An 18,885-nucleotide genomic window follows, 5' to 3' on the forward strand; every position below is an offset into this window, starting at 1 on the left:
ACCAAAACAAAAACATTTACAATCCAAGTGGGGCCCTTCAGGGGTGCGTCAGAAATGAAAGTTTCCAAAATTATTCAAGTGTACATGAAACAGCTGGAACTGCTTTGGGTTATGTTCTTGCTGTTTGGAGGTAATGCTATGAAAATCAAATATGCTTATTAGTTTCATAAGCTTTGTGCAAGAGTTTCACTAGGACTATTTAATAAGCAGTTTGCATTTGGAGATCTCTCTCGCAGTTTTAACGTCTCTGACGTACATCGCTGCAAACAAGTTCTGAAATCAGAGATGGAATCTTCTACTGAAAATTAAGCTCCAATTAATTTCAATTGGAAGGAAACAAGCACTTCAGAGAACTGTATTTTGAGAATGAAGCGTTTATTATTGTTTAAAAGCTTGGGGATATCCTGCTTGGAAGAAGTTGGGAGTTCACTGGCACCCACCGGCTTTCTCCTCTCTCCCTTGAGCCAGGGAGTTTGATCTTGTTTTTAGGTACAGTCGTTTAAAGGGATTTTTGTAAAGCAAAAGGAGTCCTCAGCATTTGTATTTATTAAATGCATTAGTGATAAAAAAAATGATGTGAGCGTAGCAGGTAGGTGTAACCTCCAGATCATTTGCAGGGAAGAAATAGGCTGGTTTTCATTAGATCTCGCTTCAGACAGCTCTCTAATTAGGAAAATAAAAACCCAAAGCAGATACACCAGAAAATCAGCATAAGGATTTTTAGTGGAAAGGCCATAAAGTTTGCAGTTAACATTTTAGAAGGCTGATCAGGACCCGGCACTCACCACAAGTCTTCACGGCACAGGCAAAGATGATTTTTCACTTTGTGGAAGCAGATGTCATCCACCCGTTTCCTGAAAGCACCTTTTGTAGGTGCGTTTTAAATAATTGGAAATCAAGAAACACAATTTTTCTCTTTTTTATGGGTTTCCTAAAATACCTCTCGTGAGCTATTTCTTGTTGTCTTGAGGGAGGAGGCAGCAAAGGAGTTGCCATGGCGATGCGATTTCGGTTCCATCACCAGTCAATACAGCAGTGCTGTGTTACACGCTTGGCCCATCTGTTCCCCTCGGTGGAGACCCCATTCAGCTGGAGGTTTCTTTTGTGTTCACAAAGTGGGGTAATAAGTGACCTTTTATTATAGGTGGAATCACTGTGTGGGTGGAAAATAACTTCTTTCAGAGCTTTCTTTACAAGGGAGGTGTGTGTGTGTGGAAATAGGCTTATTTTAAAATTCAAAATCAAATTACCAAAAGCTTTTCTGATGTAATATTTCTTCAGGACTAATCTACAAGTCCAGTTCAGAATTGCAGAGAGCCCATTGAGCCCAGTGCTTGAATGAGCAAATATGTTCTGTATCACAGCACTGGTTTCACTCTCTTACTTTTAACTAGAGCTGTTTTAAAGAATGTCAAGTCATGAGATTTTTTTTTTTTAACTTGTCGGTGGAACTTCTAACTGAAAACCAAAAAAAAAAAAGGTGGGGGGAAATAAGGTTTTTCCCACCAATTAAAAACCAAACAGTAGCACCATTCACGGCTTTAGCTTGAGAAGGTGAGCAGCACCGATGGGGATGGAGGCATTGCCAGGAGGGCTGGAGTGCTGAGCCCTCCTGGCTGGAAGGAAAATCAATCACGGTTTGCTGGAGTTGTGCAACCCTGACCCTGTGTACATCCCAGTTATTGCCTTTTGGGGACAGGCTTGTTTTTCTCTCTGCTAAAACGTCCCGTGCTCCTTGCCTAATTTCCCAGAAAGGGAATCAATGCATAGTTTTTTTTTCTTTATTTTTTTTTCCTCCCTACATTTGATACCATCATATGGTAAATATTAAGTTCTTTGTTTTTCTACTTTGAAGAAAAAAAGTACTTTATTTTCTTAAACTTAGAGTAGTAAGAGTCTGCATGGTAGTGGCGCCATGGCAGACATGCTGCAGAACAAACAACTGGCAAAGTTTGGATCTAAAAAAATTTGAATTTAGGCAGACCTTAAAAAGATTAAATGTTAAATACGGAAAAGTATATTTTTTAAAAAAAATATTCAACTGGATGCAGGTGAAGGAAAAAAACCGGGATTTCCGTGACAATTCTCCATTTCTCAGTATCCTGCCTATTTGCTTCATGGCTGAAGAGGAGGTTGGACCTGAGTTTTCTGGATGTTGTTGGGTTGCAAGCAAGCAAGCCCTGTCTTCTGTAGGTTTGGACCATGGTGGCAACTTCTCAGCAGAGGATGAACTGGTTGCTCCTGTCAACATGATCTCTAGTGTTCACACGAGCTGTCACTGAATTTGCTTTTTCATCTGGGTGCAGATCCCTTTCGGGTCAGTGGGGATGGCCACTGGTGTTCCACTGGATTAGTATTGACCAACCCAGGATTGGGGATCTGACTGAGAAGGTCTTGATAATGAGCTATGTGGGGATGGAGATTGAAGAGGAATGGCTGTTATTTGTTCATCAGCAATCATAAGCGCTATCTCCATTTTTAATTTTCTGATTTGTAAAAACAGAATCTGCATAAATGGTGTGTTATTGTACAGCAGCCCCATCTAATTGAGCCTCCTGCTTATAAAAGGTAATTAAATACAGACTGTGTAACTGTAATTAATGAATAAGGGTGGAACATGATCGGCAGTGGATCCATAACCAGTTGTGTCTGTTGCTTCACAGGTCACCAGTTGGTGCAGACACTGGTGTGGATGTAGAGCAGCCCAGGAGGAGCCAGGCCCTGCTCACTGTTGTACTGCATGTCCAGTCTGGGTGTGGAGGTGTTTCAACTCCATCATTAGAGTTTTAATACAGAGCAGATGTGCTCAGTGACTTTGATTTTTGCAATTTCTGAGCTTTACCTGTTCACAGAATAGAGAATCACGGAGGCACAATGTAACTTTAGTTCCTTTGGAGGTTTTTTAAAAGATGTAGTTGACTTACAAAACCTTAACTTTCATGCAAAGGAAAAATGAGGGTTGCACTAAGCCATTTCATGCTTTTTTTGTTAATTCATGTGGAAGTTAATAAACCCCAGGTGTTTTAGTTGGATGTGTAGTACTTTTTGATAGTACCTTCTTGATTTTGTCCCAGGTGGAGCAAGACTTGGATTAGCAAGGTTTGGAGTTGATTTCTATTTTACTTTCATATTTGTTGCCTTCTTTTGGTTGAAAATACATTGCCTGCACAAATCTGAGTTGTCTAAAATATTCCAACAAACTGTTTAAGTAATGACTGTGTTAATATTGCATCAAGGAACTGTATTTCATATTTTATATTTTTTGTGTTGTAAAGACACACATGGGTGGACAAACACATCCCCCTGTGTTGAAGAGAGATGTGGGACCTGGAATATGTTCAGTGCAGCACTTGGCTCTGAGCTGCATCATGGCACAACCTTCACTTTTTGTTAACTGGTGTAGAATCTCCTTGTTAAATTGGGTTTAACATCATAGTTTCCGAGACCAGAGTTGACTGTTAGGTCACTGAAGAGAACAGATGTTTAAAAAACTTCCCCAGCTCTGGGTGGATGGTGATAACTTCCAGTGATATCTGTTGGTCTTAGACCTAACTTCCATTCAGTAGCTGAATCTTTGCTAATAACTTATGTATTCAAAAGATCTGACCTTTCTCTGTAGCAATATCAGACCTGGTAATATGGAGGTTATTTTTTTTTTTAATTATATTACAGTAAAAATTCCCACTTATTGTAAAGAAAGTCTGAACAGGCGAGGGGCATTTTTCTCTTTCCAGTTCTTTTTTATTAAATGAAATTTGAGTTCCATTAGTTATCTTTGAAATTGAAATTTTTTAGTTTCTCTGTTCTTGTATCCAGGGCCCACCCGGAATAAAACTCTACTGTGCAGTACAGTAGTGTTTGGGTTTTTTTGACAGCTTTGCCAGGAAAAGATTGCCTGTTTGTTCTCATACGATTTTCAAGTTACACTTGTCACTCTGTGGGCATTGGAACCAGCAGCAGCTAAATGCCAACCAAAAATACTCCTGCAGGCACTCAGGCACTTGATTCTCTCTCTCTTTCTCTCTCTTTCTCTGTCAATGCCATTAATTCCTTGTAGTTGCAAGGAAAATGAGGCAATGCAGAGAGTGGGGGCGTTTTCAGGAGGCAGCCCCAGCTGTGGAGTTGCACCACAGAGCTTCAGCCTGTACAACATGCAGTGATACTGGACTCGTAATACAAGATGCTTCAGTTGTGTTAATAAAAAGCACAGCAGCAGCACAAGGAAATACTGTATTTTTTAAGACAAGTGATTCAGTATGATTAAATGTGGACTGAAATTGGTGAATAAGGATGAACTGTAGAAAGGAGCTATTTGGACATCCTTTTGGGTGCATTTTCCACCATCCCTCGTAGTCATTGTGCAGATGTTACCTGTTCCAGGCGGTGCTTCCACTCTTGATGTTTCTGTTTGGACTTTGTCGTTCCCAAGAGTACTAATACTATTTGGCAGTATTATTTAGTGGTTGAGCAGATAATAATTTATTTTTGAGATTTACATAAAACCCCTTAATTTTCCAATTCTGTGTGTTGCTCCAAGGTGAGGGTCAGTCTCTTTTCCAAAGTAACAAGTGATGGGACAAGAGGAAATGGCCTCAGGTTGTACTGGGGGAGGTTTAGGTTGGATATTAGGAAAAATTGCCTCACTGAAAGGGTTGCCAGGCATTGGAACAGGCTGCCCAGGGCAGTGATGGAGTCACCATCACTAGAGGGACTTAAAAGACGTGTGGATGTGGCACTTGGGGACATGGGTTAGTGGTGGCCTTGGCCGTGCTGGGTTAACAGTTGGACTCGATGAACTTACAGGTCTTTTCCAACCAGAACAATTTCCTGATTCTATGAGTGGCTCCTGACAGGCACACAGAGTGTCTCTGAGAGGCACCTGGATGCCTGTCCTGTCCCCTCCTTGGGGACATGAGCACCAGGCTGGGTGGCAAGCACTGCCACCACAGTGGTGGCATTTAGACCACCTTAGCTTGGCAAACATTTTGGACTGGTTGCCACTGTTTGATTTAATAGTATTGATTTCCAGATTGTTTCTTTTTAAGAAACGATAATTTGTTCAAAACATAAACCTGTTTTTTCTTCTTATGCCTGTGAATTCCCAACCATCTCCGATTGCTGCTCAGGAGCTGTTTGCCAATAACTTCTTTGTTTTCTTCACAGAAAAATATGTAGATGTTAAAATTGCTTCAGCAAAAAAATCAATTTCAATTAGTCTCTGCTTTGTTAGCCATTAGCGCTTCTGGGGAAGAGGTTGAGTGAGAGAAACAGGAGGTTTTTAGCTTTGTCACAGGATATTGGTAGAGACATTGTAAATGGCTTCATCCAGAGGATGGACACAGAGAAACAAATAAGACTTTTCATTGACCTGAATTCTGTTCAGAGAAGCTCATGTGACATAGATATATCTGTTTGCACAAGGAGAGAAATCATCCAGCCTGGCTTCTGTAAGGAGAATGCACATGGAAGATATTTTTCTACTAAGTTTCTGACGTTGTATTTCAGCTCAGATGAACTCGGAGATCTGTTAAGAATAGGAAGTAGAGATCACAAAACTATTTCTAGATGATAGTACAGAGTTTGATTCTATTGGAAAATAAGCTTGTTGAATGGCATTACTACAGCACTTAGAGAGTTTATAAAAATGAATTATAGATCAGATGGGGGATTGTATTTGGAAATGTGCATTTATGTCATGTGTGCTCTGGCAGTAAATACTTCATGAATGCCAGGATTTCAAATTAAATGTCTGGTAATAGAAATGTGCTTCTATAATGCCAATTCCTGCCATTGAATTCAAAGTGAGAGACTTCCAAATACCTTCTTGTTTTACACACTGTTAAGTAAAAGTAACCTTTGTTAAGCAAGTAGACAGCTGACTCTTAAATAACTCCGTAAGACGTTGCAAGTACTTTCTTAACCATGCTCTTTTGCATTTTACAGATGGGTTTTTTTACAATTAGTTATTCTAGAATTTCACAAATGGCAGGGATGTGTATATGAAGTGATAGATTTCATAGAGTTTGTGTAAAATTTGTTTTAACAAGGCTCTGGATTTTGTATACCTCTCTCCGGTTGGAAAATCAACAATTTTTACTTGCAATTTTGTCTGAATTTTCTGCCAGCCATTTCACCTGAAAACCTGAAGCTGTGGAAATGTGAGTTACAGGGTAATAAATACGTCTGCCTGATGGGGACCTCACCTTTTGTGGTGAAACAAGCCCAGATGCAGCTGAAGTTAGTCTGAGCTGCCTGCAAAACCCCTTGCAGAAAGTCTGAATGCAGACCAGAGCTTTATTTATCTAGCAGGAGATCTCCATAGCACAAGTAAACACCTTGCCAGGTAAGTGGTGCTGGCAGCAGTGCAGGAGAGTTACTGGGTATCTCTCTGTGGTATTTATTAGGTGTATTTTGCAGCTCCCACAAACAGACCGAGCTGGTTTTAAATTAACAGCTTAAATGCCTCAGCCCCTTGCAAGAGCTGAGTCTGAACGAGCTGTTTCTGCACTAATGCAGCTTCTTGGGTGGCTTGTGCAGGTCCCACTGCCCTCCCTGCAGTGCTCTCACACCTCCCCAGGTATGGCCCACAGACGGGAGGGGAGCACGTCATTCTTGATTGATGGCTACCAGCATCCTGTTAACACCAGCATGTCAGCTGGTCATGTGAAATGAGCACCACGGGCAAAAGAACAAGATACTGAGCTTATATACATATGTATTTTATATATATGTATAGATTTTATAGATACATATATATTTTATATATATGTATAAATGCTCACACACATATAAGAATAAATATATATGAATATATATGTGTAAGTGTTCACACACATATAAAAATAAATATATGTGAATATATATAACCATTTAATATATATATATATATAAATACAGCCAGTTTAATATAAGAAACTAGAAATTATTCTGCCCTCAGAGCATGACTTATTACAAGTAAAATAGTCCTCTGCAGCTCAGTTGCTTCGTTGATTGTTGCTTGATGTGGCAGATAAACTTTGATTAATCAATGGTTTTATTTAGTCAGTTGTAACGTACGATGAAGTTGTGTGATACCAAGTTTTAAAGGTGGGAACTGCAGTTACCTGAGTTGGAAGTATTTTCAAGAGATTTTTTTTACTTTATAGTTAAAAGTGGTCTTGTTCCAAGTCACCTAATTTAAAGGAATAGTCATGCAATTAGTCATCTAATTGAAAGAAATAACAGCTTAGATAATAAGAAAAATCTGCTTTTCGTTCTGCAAAGTTTATAGTTAATATTGGCAAGTTTTCCCAGCTCCATTGTTTTTTCTGCTGAAATATTAGACCTGAGTGGGGAGTCGATAGCAGCAGAATATCTGAGCAGCCCTGAGGGGCTGAGTGGAGCAGTTCCAGATGCTGGAGAAATTTTTTTATTTTCTTGTATTTTGTAAGGGACCAGTTGTGGTACTATAATTATTTTGAGAACTTCAGGGAGACTTGTTTCAAAATGAACATTTGCTCACGTGGAATCTCTTCTGTACCTTGAATAAAGTTGGGCTAGGGGGAAAGGGTTTCTTTGCTCAAAAGAAGTAATAATAAAAATTTTAATAAAAGGAAAAGAAGTCTGTCTCATGTTTAAAACCTTTTCGAATCTTTAGAATTTCACATACATTATCTTGTTATTTCTCTGTCAAATTTAATTCCTGACCAGGTTCTTCAATACCCATACCTACTGCTTTCCTTTTAAATCCCCAGAGAGCAATCTATTTTATATATACCAGCCTCTTTACTCATTGCAGCTCTTGCAAGCAGAATTAAGATGCCTCAGAAGGATGCAGGAAGAATGAAGAGCAGCAGATTTTCCACAGCTCTCCTTGCACCTCTCATGCCATGAGACCCGTGTGCTCCTGCCGAGGCTCCACAGCTGAGTTAGCCTGGGCAAAGCTTTTTTTTTTTCCTGGGATTTTCCTTTCTGGCACCTTTTTCACCAGCTGTCTCTGACAAATACTTGGGCATTCCTGTTTTCCCACAAATGCTTGCCAGTTCTGTGTGTTGTAGCTAATTTAGGCATTATCCTGTATTATATATTATTATAGGTAACTCCTTAAGAATTTGGGTCAACACAATATCAATTTTCTTTCCTGGCCAGGAGCAAATTTTTAAATTAATTTTTATTTTTTTAATATTTATTAAATTTCCAAATTTGGAATTACCAAATTGGTATTTCCAAATGCAAACTAAAAAGTTAAATTTTAACTCAAGATGACGACACATTTCTCAGCACTTGGGTGGTGTGTACTTGGATGCAAGGCAGAGAGTGATGGTGGAAAAAGCTGTTTTTACAATCCCCCACCAGGAACAAGCAGGTATAAGCCATGCAGTGGTGCTGTGGGAAGGAAGGGAAAATGGAGGGGCTTGGCTGATGCCGTGGATTTTTCTCTAGTTATGGGGACCATCTCCATTCACACACATACAGGTCACACACACCTGCTTCTCCTGCTGCTGGTTAAACCAAGGTCTTGACTCACTCACTGGGTTGCTCACAGAGGAGGAAATCAGGTATGAGCACTTTATATACCTCTAATTAACATTATGATACCTATGACCTCTGAAATCTGGCTAATCAGGGTCTCATCTGGTTTGTTAGCAGCTTCTGGCCTTTTTGTGTCTGTAAGCATTTAGGTTCCCAGCTCTGGAGCCTCTCTGATTAACCATCCTGGATGCTAACTTTGGGGGTTTAATTATCTTCCTAAAAGCCAGCATGTTGTTACCTTTTTAGAAACACGCGCTCAGTTCTTACGCAGATGTTGTTCTTAAAATCTATTTTTGTAAACATCCTTTTTTAGGGGGGCCAAGAGGTTTCTGATAGCTATAAATAGCTCTATGTGATTTCCTGAGGGGGGGCAGCAGGAGTAAATCAAGCCCCATCAGTCAGGTATTCATCCCTCCTGCAGCTCCCAATTCTCCTGAGAAAGTCGAAAGAATCATGAATTAAATTACACTTAATTGATAATGAATTTAAATTCATTCAGTTTATTTCAATTTCTTCTGCTGCTTGGAAAGTAATTTTAAATGAAGGATGCAGATTCGTGCAGAGATCACGATATCTCAGAAAACACTAAAATAGGGATGCTGAATGATGCATTTAACTGATGATTGAAAAATTTGATGGAATCTTGTGGGAAGGATAGAAGTACTTATACTCTCTGCACCTGTGACTTACAAAGCCAGTATAAACTGAAAGGTGTTTTTTACATCTTGATGTTTCACACATGCAGGTCAGCAGATTATAATTACTCCTAGTACCTGCTTGTGGTTTAATATCTAATTTTTTTTCTTTTGGAGATGTATTGCTTCTTGCTGCTACTCAAGAAAACTGAGGCAAAAATTACTCATTTCTCTTTCTTGGTTTGTAAATTTTTTTGTTGTCTATGCTAAGGCTTTGGTTTTCTCTAGTTGAGGTGTGAATGTTACCAAGTGATGTAATGGGATTTTACAGGTGATAGCCATAATATATCTGTATACCATTCAGGAAACTTATACATGCCTTTGCAGATTCCAGCTGTGTAAGAACACCCTGGGGGTAAATCTTACAGGCATAAAAATGTCATATCTGCGGGAGTTTTCTGTCCTGCATGTGCAGATGAAGAGAAGCTCCAGGAGCGAACAACTCCACGTATAAATCTCAGAAATGGGTTGGGTGTTTTGGGCAGCATGTGTGTGTCTTGTAAGTTAATCCTTCCCAGTGTCCATGACTGCTCTTTATGGATCCATGCAAGTTGCGTGCACTTCCAAAATAAGGGAAACTTTCTGAAAGTAAAACCTTAGTACTCAGAAAGTTTTACTTTCTGAAAGTAAAAAAAGTGTCAAGTTCCAGCCAGAGTCAAGCACTGCAGTGAAGATGTTCTGGGGTATTTGGAGAGCTGTTCTGGTCATGGTCCTGACTGTAGATCATGAAAGAAAGGTAAATCCAGACCAGTCCTGTTTCCTATTTGAAGTGTTGTTTGTTTTTTTTTTCTATAGGTTGTGTTCTATTTATTTGAGGTGGACCTGTGAGTTTTCACAGGGAGGGGAAGCTGATAGAGCAGTTGTAACTCACACATTGCAATAGCTGAAAATCATACTTTTATGATTTTATGCTACTCTTTCTTTTAGAGTTTTAATTTTTAATTCCCATCTTTGTTTTTATTTTCAGTTACGTAAAATTCACTGGCTTATATACTGAAAGTTTAAAGTTTTGAAGCTTTGACTCGTGGTTGTTTTTTTTTTAAACCAAGCAATACAGAAAGCAAAACCCCTTCCCATCAGCTGTGCTCTCTGTAAGCTTCTTTGGGCTCCAGCTAAAACAGAACAGGCAAATCAATAATTGCTGTTTAATAATGTGTTGGTAATAATGCAGCTACTGGAATGTGAAGGCTCCTGTCAACCTTTTTGCCTTGCTGGAGTTGTATTCCTTATGTGCCACAGGTAACTGTTGAGTGAGTTATCTGTTGAGATCTGTTGTTTATTTTATGGGTGGTCAGAATCAAACAGAAAGCTTTGGATGAAGGGTGAGCTAACAGATTCAGAGATGTGCAAAGAGTTCATCACTTCCTGCCTCATGTTATTTTATTAAACAACTAACAAATCCTGGTACAAAATATTCACATATTTAAAAAAACCCCTATCCCAGTCCTCCTGCAGCTGGATAAATAGAATAAAGCTCTTGCAGCTACTGAATCAAGTTAATTTGGGCTTTTTAAAACGTATCTGGAGACTCTGGGTAGTTCAGCATCAGTGCCTGAGAGCGAGTGGTGATGAATGGGGTCTTATGTGCTTTTGGAGCGAGGCTTGGAAGGGTGTTTCGAGTTTCTGTGATGTTATTCCTGAAGTTTTTGATAGAAGAAGCTTTTTGATACGAAGCCTGTGCAGGCAGTGATCAGCTTCCCTGGGAGGGGGTAATTCCAGAGCCCTTTTGGCTGTGCCTGGTGTCTGTGGTTGACTGGCTGATGAGCACCATGTTTTCATGGCTTCATTTTGCTCATTTTTGGTACCTTTCTCATACAATCGTGACATATTCAATTCTTCTTTTTTTGCTGATACATGAATTTCCAACTGGTTTTAACTTCTTGTTATGCATCAGATGTGTTACTGCATACATCAGAAACGTTTTGGTGGGCAAGGACTGAAGCCAACACTGATGAACTTGCTTTTTCCAGAGAAGCAACTTCCAACTAGATATCATTAGTCAATCCATGCCAATGATGTTGGACTGTTTTGGGGCTTTTTGGGAAGGGAAGGAAATGGTGGAGTACTCAAAAGTGGTGAAAGGAACATTTTCTAAGGAAAATTTCCACATTTTTCTAAAGCAGAGTAAAGTTTTGCACAGATGTTAACACTGGTTTGAGGTGATTCCTGGGGATTTGCTTTCACCTTGTGTAAAGAACAAACTTGGGTAGTGAAGTAAAGCAAAGCAGTGTATTCATTAAATGCAGAAAATGAATGTTGGTGCTTGATTAAGCTTGAGAAGTGAAACAGCTAAAAACTTTTGACATTTAATGCTACATCAGCTGAAACATTAGCATGACTAGTTAGTGTCTATTTACAAGTAAATATAGTGGGTTAAAATTTAGTGAATGCAAACAGCACTGATAAAAATATTGCTGAAAATATAGCTTATATTAAATGAGATGGAGTTAATCTTGGTGTAGGAGTCCACTATGAGGTGGGGTTTGCATTTCTTATATTGCATTCTGAAAACATGCCATTGATGAACTTACTAACTTTTTTTTCCAGTTTATCCTGCTTCTTCTGTGAAGGTCATTCAGAGTGTACAAATGCACATTGGATGTAGTTAGAAAAAATTGGTAATTATTACAATCCTGCACCAGGGCCTATCAGCCCATGTGGCAGTAGGCTACACTGAAGTGCTTGTGATTAGAAATTTTTCATTTCCTTTGCTCTTGCAAAATTTCCCTGGGTTTATTTCCAACTTTCAACACCTCTTTCCTGAATGCATTTCCATCTTTAGCACTGTCTGCGTTAAAAGAAGGGGAATGGAAAGCTAGGGAGGGGAAAAAAAGCTTGTAAGAAGTGTGAAACAAACCCAGTATAATTTAACTGAGGAAGGACCTGACAGAGGCTCCCCTGTCTGCTTATGCTGCAGGTGGCTTTTTGTTCAAAGCACTGTGGAATACCATGCAAAAGCAGTTTTGAACTTTATAATCCATCCAATTGTCTAAAGGTCTCAGCAATCGTCCTTTTTTAGCAAGTTCTGTGAAACGAGCCAAATGCACTGTTGGTGTTCTTTCATTTTGAAGTTGAGCCACTGTTTAATTCTGTAAGCAGAATTCTTTCAAATGCAACGTTGCATTTTCATCTCAATTACACCGTTGCATGATTTTATCTGGGGTGAGTTGAAAATAACTTTTTAAAAGTGGTTGGACTGATTTTATTCAAATTTTCCAAAGTTTTTGCTTCAGATGAAGCTGCCTGCCCTCACTGTCCACACCTCATCTCTGCTTATATTCTGGGGGATGCACCGCAGGAGGGGTTGGGTGGATGATTGTGGGTGCTCCAGTTCATACTGCAGAAGAAACCACAACCTTTAGAGCATCCTCTGGAGTAAGTGCACAGGGCAGTATGTAAAGTGTTTGCCCCTCTTCTGCTCCCAGTGGGATAAAGGACAGTGAAACTAAACCAATATTAGGTACAACAGTTGTTTCCAAAAGGCCAGTTTGCAAATACTGAAAAAAACCAATAAAATAGTTTCCATCAAAGCAGTTGCAAAGTTGCATCCTGTTTAATGCCAGCTTCTGCACAAAAATAAGATACAGCCTACCTACAGAGGGTAGGTTTAGATAGTAGGGAGAAGTTCTTCACAGTAGGGGTGTGGATGCCCCATCCCTGGAAGTGTTCAAGGCCAGGTTGGATGGGGCTTTGAGTGACCTGGTCTAGTGGAAGATGTCCCTGCCCATGACAGGGGTGTTGTAACTAGATAAGATCCCTTCCAACTCATTCTGTGATATGATGTGATGAAATCTGGTGTTTTCCCAAGCCAGTGAACCTATTCCTGCTTTAAAGTATATGAGAAATGGAGGAGGCTGATGGCAAAACTCTGCTCCCATCCACTGTGACCCCCAGCAGTGCAGCTGGGGTGCAGTTCATACCCCTCTTCAGAAGGATGCTGTCTGTGGGAATTGAGACTGGGATGCGAGAGGTGAATTATTAAGAGGAAGATCACAACAGAGACACAAGCTCTGTGGCCTAGAAGAGCACGGAAGTCCCTTCCTTACCTTTATAATGGAGCTATTTCCCTAAAACGTATTGTTATTTGTTTGCAGCTGTGTGAGGCATTGAGCAGGATTGTAGCAAATGAAAGCAGAAGCTTGTCTGTGAAAGGTACACAGCTCAGAGCAGCGTGTTGCTGTCATTATCTGTGCTATCAGGTGTCTGCACTTACAGCTGTCATGTAAGTGGGGTAAAAAAAAAAGAAAAACTGCTGTACTTGGGCTCTGCCTGTCACTTGTAGCTGAGGGTTTGGCAAAGGAAGATTATTTTTTTTTCTTCACTTTAGAAGTTATTTAAAACAATATAATTGAAAATGAGTGGCTCTTATCGGAGGGGTTGTGCCCCCTGAGGCTTTGCCCTCTCTCCATCCTGCTGCCCTGCTCTGTGGGGGTAAGAGGCAGGATGCAGTGCTGCAGCTGCAGCCAGCTGTGCTGGGCAGCTCCTCGTCCAAAATGTTTGCCCCGATTGTTTTTGCTGATGATATTATTGCCTGGTCAAACAAGGCAGAGCTTTGGCCTCACAACCCTTCCTGTGTCACAACTGATTTTTGTTTTTTCCTATGAACATTAAAATTTTCCAAGCAGAAAGAATTGTTCTTTTTTTTGTTGTTTGGTGTTTGTTGGGGGGTGTTAAGTGTTGATGCTGCAGGAATTCTAATATCCTCGAACATCCCTCACATCCATACTCACATCATCAGGCTGACTGACAGTCAAAGGGGCTGGCAGATTGTGAAGGCAGATTCAAGAACAGTCTCTGAACCGTTGTGTGTCACGTCCATGCACTTAGTAGAAGTGATGGGTTTAAGGGGCATTGCTGGGAACCCCTGTACCTCTGGATTATTGACTGTAGATTAGATGTTTTGATGGAGCTGCTCATGTGGATAGTGAGTACTGTAAAAGTCAAAGGTAAATGATCTGGAATGACAAAAAAAAGGACAGTTTTGTGTACCAGGTGTAACTGTGTGGCTGGAGCTGTTGCAAAGATGCCAGCTTTGGGCTTACAAGAAAACAATAAAATAAAATAATTATCTGGATTTTGTTTTTCATTTTTGTTACTGTGCAGTGTTATACACGTATGCCTTCCTTACTGCCCCCTGTGCCAGGCTGCTATTTCTGCAAGTATTTTACAAATGCGTTTGTTTCCAAGCTTAAAAGTGAAGCAAAAGCACCTAATTTAAAAGTTCCCCTGTGATGCAGCTGTATATGATTAATTTTCTTTTGTAAACTTCTATCAGATCCCAGTGCCCCTAAGAGGAGCAGTGCAGTGTCACAGCTCTTCCATGGATTCATGGCCTGATGCCCCATCTGGCAGGACACAGGTAGCAGGGAATGTCATGATGCAAACAAGTGCTTTGCTGCTATGGCCTTGGGCCCTCCAAAAATTGTATCAGATTAAGTTGTCATAGACATTTCCTGACATGGGAGTGATGGCATAAGTAATATGCTCTGCATCACTTTTGCAGTTAGGAAATTATGGAACAGTTCTATTGTGGTATTGAAATCCAGTATTAATCACTTTCCATCACTACTACAGAATTTAGCAGTCAAATTTTTTACTTGATTAATAGACAAGGCTTTGGCTTGAATGTTTTTCAACAGTCTACCCTTGTTTGTCTCAACAACAATTGTTTTTTATCACATTGGTACACATCTGACAAAAAAAAAAGGCGCTCTGGATCGTTGGTGGCATTAGTCTGGCATTGTCTTGCATTGCCTTTATTAAAACCCCTTTTGTCCTATTGTTGCTAAGTGATCTATCCATCTTAATATTTTCCTGATGTCTAAGCTGCTGTCTGTTAATGGCATCCTAATGCGCTCTGAATTGACATATTTCACATCATTTAAACTCTGCTTACCTATTTATCATGCAGAGGTCATAACTTACTGAGTGAAAGTCACTCGAAGGATTTTTCTTCGCAATTTCTCTAATTTCCCGTCGCTGCGCCACAAGGAAATTGCAGCTCTTCCACTCACTTATTGTACCGTGGTGATAAAGGCTCTTCCTCACTCTGGCATCCGATACACAGAGGAGCTTTGTACGTGTGATTTTCTTCTTTTCCTCCGTTTGTGTCAGCCTGACGTGATATTAAAACCGGGAAACGGGGATGTTTTGTGCAGCCATTCCTGGCCCTGGGAGCAACAAAGATGACCTGGCTGGTGTGGGATCCATCCTCGCACAGGGAGACTATCGAGTTGGTGCTTGCTGGGGCTGGGATTGTGTGTCACTCAATCTTGTCAAAAATTCTATGAATATTCAATGAGGATTTTAATGTATTGTCATCAAGGAAGCAATTTCTGTGTAGTCATATTAAGCACGTTGTCATCTCTGCAGCTTAAATACATTGTTTTGCCCATGAAGTGACCTTAGGCAATTTTAAAATGGTCTCGTTTTTTCTCCATTTGCCTTATACCAAATAAATTAGTTTTACCTAATAGGAACGAACCTAATATGGATCTAACCCATTTGTATAGGGAGAAGCACATTTTAATAAATAATCACAGTATTATTCTACATATACCAGGATTTATCTTTCCTGCTTACACTCACACAGAAGGTTTGAGATATGGTGAGGTTGGCTGCAGTCAAGTTGTTCTCCAACTGAGGTTTCATAATGAGTTCAGTTTTCATGGGGGGGGCATAAATTTAGGTCCCCACTTCCACTGTGGGTGATGTTTAAATCACTGAATGCCTCATTGTTGTATGTTCAGGTGTCATTTAAGCTCCATTGCCCAGGCGTGCTTTTTATTTGCATGGTGTATGCGTATATTTTGTTGGATACAGATTATTGTGGGAAAACCAATGGGGTGCTAAGCTTAGAGTAAAGTTTAAACTGAGTAAAGTTTAGATTTTTGAAGTTTGTTTTCCTGGGGGCTTTCTTAGATTGCAGAACTCTTCTAAGTGCATATCTCTGGACCTGGGCGAGAATGTGAACATTGTTTCTTGAGAGCAAATTGGTGCCTGTAATGCTGTGATGATTTATTTTTGCATATGTCCTGAATTACGTATTTTTCCTCTGAAATCAGAACAAACTATTTCAGGATATACAGAATGTGACATTTTAGACTGAAATGTGAACAGCAGAGCCTTGTTAGTCACGCCAACGGTTGTACTGGGAACAACAGGTGTATTGTTGGATGGACTGGAACAGTGGGACATCTGATGTGTAGTGAAATCAAGGGAGAAAGCATTAGGGTGTGAAAATACTTTGTTAAAATGCTGTTCATTGGGAAACCTGAAAATCCTGAAGAGTACAGGAAAGTATATTTTGCTTTACAACGATTTGAGAAGTAAACTACTTATTAACTCAATTAAACATCATTTTGGGCTGGGAAGAGAACAGTGTATTCACAGCTCCAAAGTGTACCTCTGGGCCAACACTTTAAAAATTAAGTGGAAAATTTCAGTACCTTTTGTGTTGGTGTGAAAACACGAAAGGATCTGATTTTTCGGAGAATGGATTATCATCACTTCCAGGCCCGAGCAGTAGCCACTTTTGAAAAATACAGTCATTGTTTCTAAGGATACCAAGCCACTTTCCTAGAAGTGATTGAGTTCCTGCGCCGAATGTCCCAGCACTGGAGGAGAGGTTTTTGCCAATTTTGCAAGATGAGATTCGCAGCCTCCAGCTTTGCAGCCAAACTTGAGAAAAATCCCCTTAGTACCTTCCCAGGATTGTTTCCTCTCTTCTCTAAGAGCTATCAAAGTAACTCACTGATAAGAACCTTCCAGAAATTTATTTTACTTGAGTTACTTCATGCATTAGTTATGTGTGTGAGTAGTAATGCTCTTTGGTCATATCCTCTGCACATGGATAATACGCTGAATGTGTGGATAAGCTGAACTTTGTGGATGGATGGATCTGTGGACTTTCAGTGACAGGCTGTGAGGTGTGTTTCCTTCAAACACACAAAGATGTCAATTTGTAAATAAGCAGGTAATCCTTGCTGGAAAAGCGTACTTCTCGTTTGATAAAACCAGGAATGACTGATTTAAATCATCATGATAATCCATGATTTTATTTCTTGTTCATCAACTCATTTAAGTCATCGTGATAATCTAAAATTTCTCATTCATATTCAAATTGGAGAAGGAAAAACATAAAACCTCATGCATTTTGATACAAGTCAATCCACAGTGTCATTGGTATTTTCTGTAAATTATGTAAATTGTCAGGACAACTCCAGATGAGGGTTAGTTGTGTTGTATCTGGGACAAGAGAATTTTAGACCTTGTTTGCACTAAAAACTAACATCCATGCTGCAGCTGTGCCTGGAGGATGGGAAGAGTCAAGAGCCAGGGCAGGGCAGGAATGATGCCAACAGAAGTGGTATATCCAACCTCAACTCATGCATTACTTTGGCTCTTTGGATGACAAGTATTCTCCCAGAGTAGTCCAGACTTTAGAGACACAGAGAAAAAGGGTTGGGCTTTTGTAATGGAAAATGCAAAGTTTCACTGGGTGTATTGTCAGTGCTAATTTTCATAAATAAGTAAAGGGTTGGATTTTCTAAATGCAACACATCCATATTTGATGATCTCCATAAGAACAACTTTATGCACATGTACAGTCATGTGCAGGGTCCCAGGTTGTGCAGTTATAGTGATTTTCCACCGTTCTGGGGAATCTTCTCCAGTGAGACGTTCTGCAGTTGGAAGTGGATTAAAGCAAAAGGAGAAAAATTGTTCTGACTGATGGTGGCCAAACAAAAATGAAAGGACATCATGTATCCCCAGTTCCCGATAGAGGATATTTATGGTATAAAACAATATGAGTTTTCTTTGAGCTTCATGTTTTCAACCTCTTTTTTTTTAACGTTTCGAAAGCCCCGTGGTAAAGTCAAAGCAAACTAGTGCAGAATTAACAAATCTGACTCTAGTCTGCCTGCAGGGCTCTGGATATACATATAAAGTAGTAATCCTGTCTGAAGTGATTTCTTCTGAGATGCTTAGAAAGTCTTTTGACGACTTTGCGCGTTTAAAAGCATTTATTGTTGTGGTCAGAAGAAACGATATTTTTCTCATGATTTCCACTGAGAAAAGGCTGTGTGGTTTTCTGCTGTTTCTAACATCTTGCAAAGTCCACAAGCAATTAGTACTGAGGCCCAGGAGAAGGAGTCGTGCTCCATGGCTTTCTTGTGTTTCCCCTGAAATGTGTGTTAGATTTCAGCACTGCAGAAATTAATTCCGTGTTGTTTTGCATTCTGAGCAAGCTCAACTGTATTGTTTAGGCTGGTTGTATTACAAAGTTCCACTCAGGTTTTAAATGAGTGCATAAATAGAATCTATACGTATTGCTCTTCATTTAAGTCTGTAGCTAATTGCTGTCTCGCTGACTTCTCAGAGCCAGACATCTCTAATACCATCAGCTGAAATTCTAGAGAAGGATTTTGGGGATGTGCATAAGTAAAAGTATTGAATAATTAGCAAGCAGTGTATATATAGTATTTTATTGAAAATGTATAAAAAGTTCTGCAAGCTTTTCTTTTGCCATGTGAGAAACTGAAGAACAGAGGACAGACATGAAACAGTCTGGAGAAAACAAGGCTAAAGGGAGACCTTACCACTCTACCTGATAGGAGGTTGTGGCAGGTGGGAGTTGGCCTCCTTTCCCAGGCAACAAGTGATAGGATGAAAGGAA

General features: G+C 39.8%; 1 protein-coding gene across 6 annotated transcripts in view; it reads left to right on the forward strand.

Moving 5' to 3' along the window:
* Window positions 1-18,885, forward strand: part of CTBP1 (C-terminal binding protein 1) — a 243,836-nt gene that overhangs the window by 112,670 nt on the left and 112,281 nt on the right. Inside the window, exon 1 of one of the 6 annotated variants that reach the window (XM_027699947.1) lies at window positions 8,360-8,537. The exons of the other annotated variants lie outside the window; for them this stretch is intronic. The gene's annotated coding sequence lies outside the window, so the exon portion shown is untranslated. Of the gene's footprint in view, window positions 1-8,359; window positions 8,538-18,885 lie in introns of those variants that run through there. 6 annotated transcript variants of the gene reach the window in all.

The sequence above is a fragment of the Neopelma chrysocephalum genome, unplaced genomic scaffold (assembly GCF_003984885.1).
Source record: "Neopelma chrysocephalum unplaced genomic scaffold, ASM398488v2 Primary Assembly neopelma1_142, whole genome shotgun sequence".
NCBI classification, from domain to species: domain Eukaryota; kingdom Metazoa; phylum Chordata; class Aves; order Passeriformes; family Pipridae; genus Neopelma; species Neopelma chrysocephalum.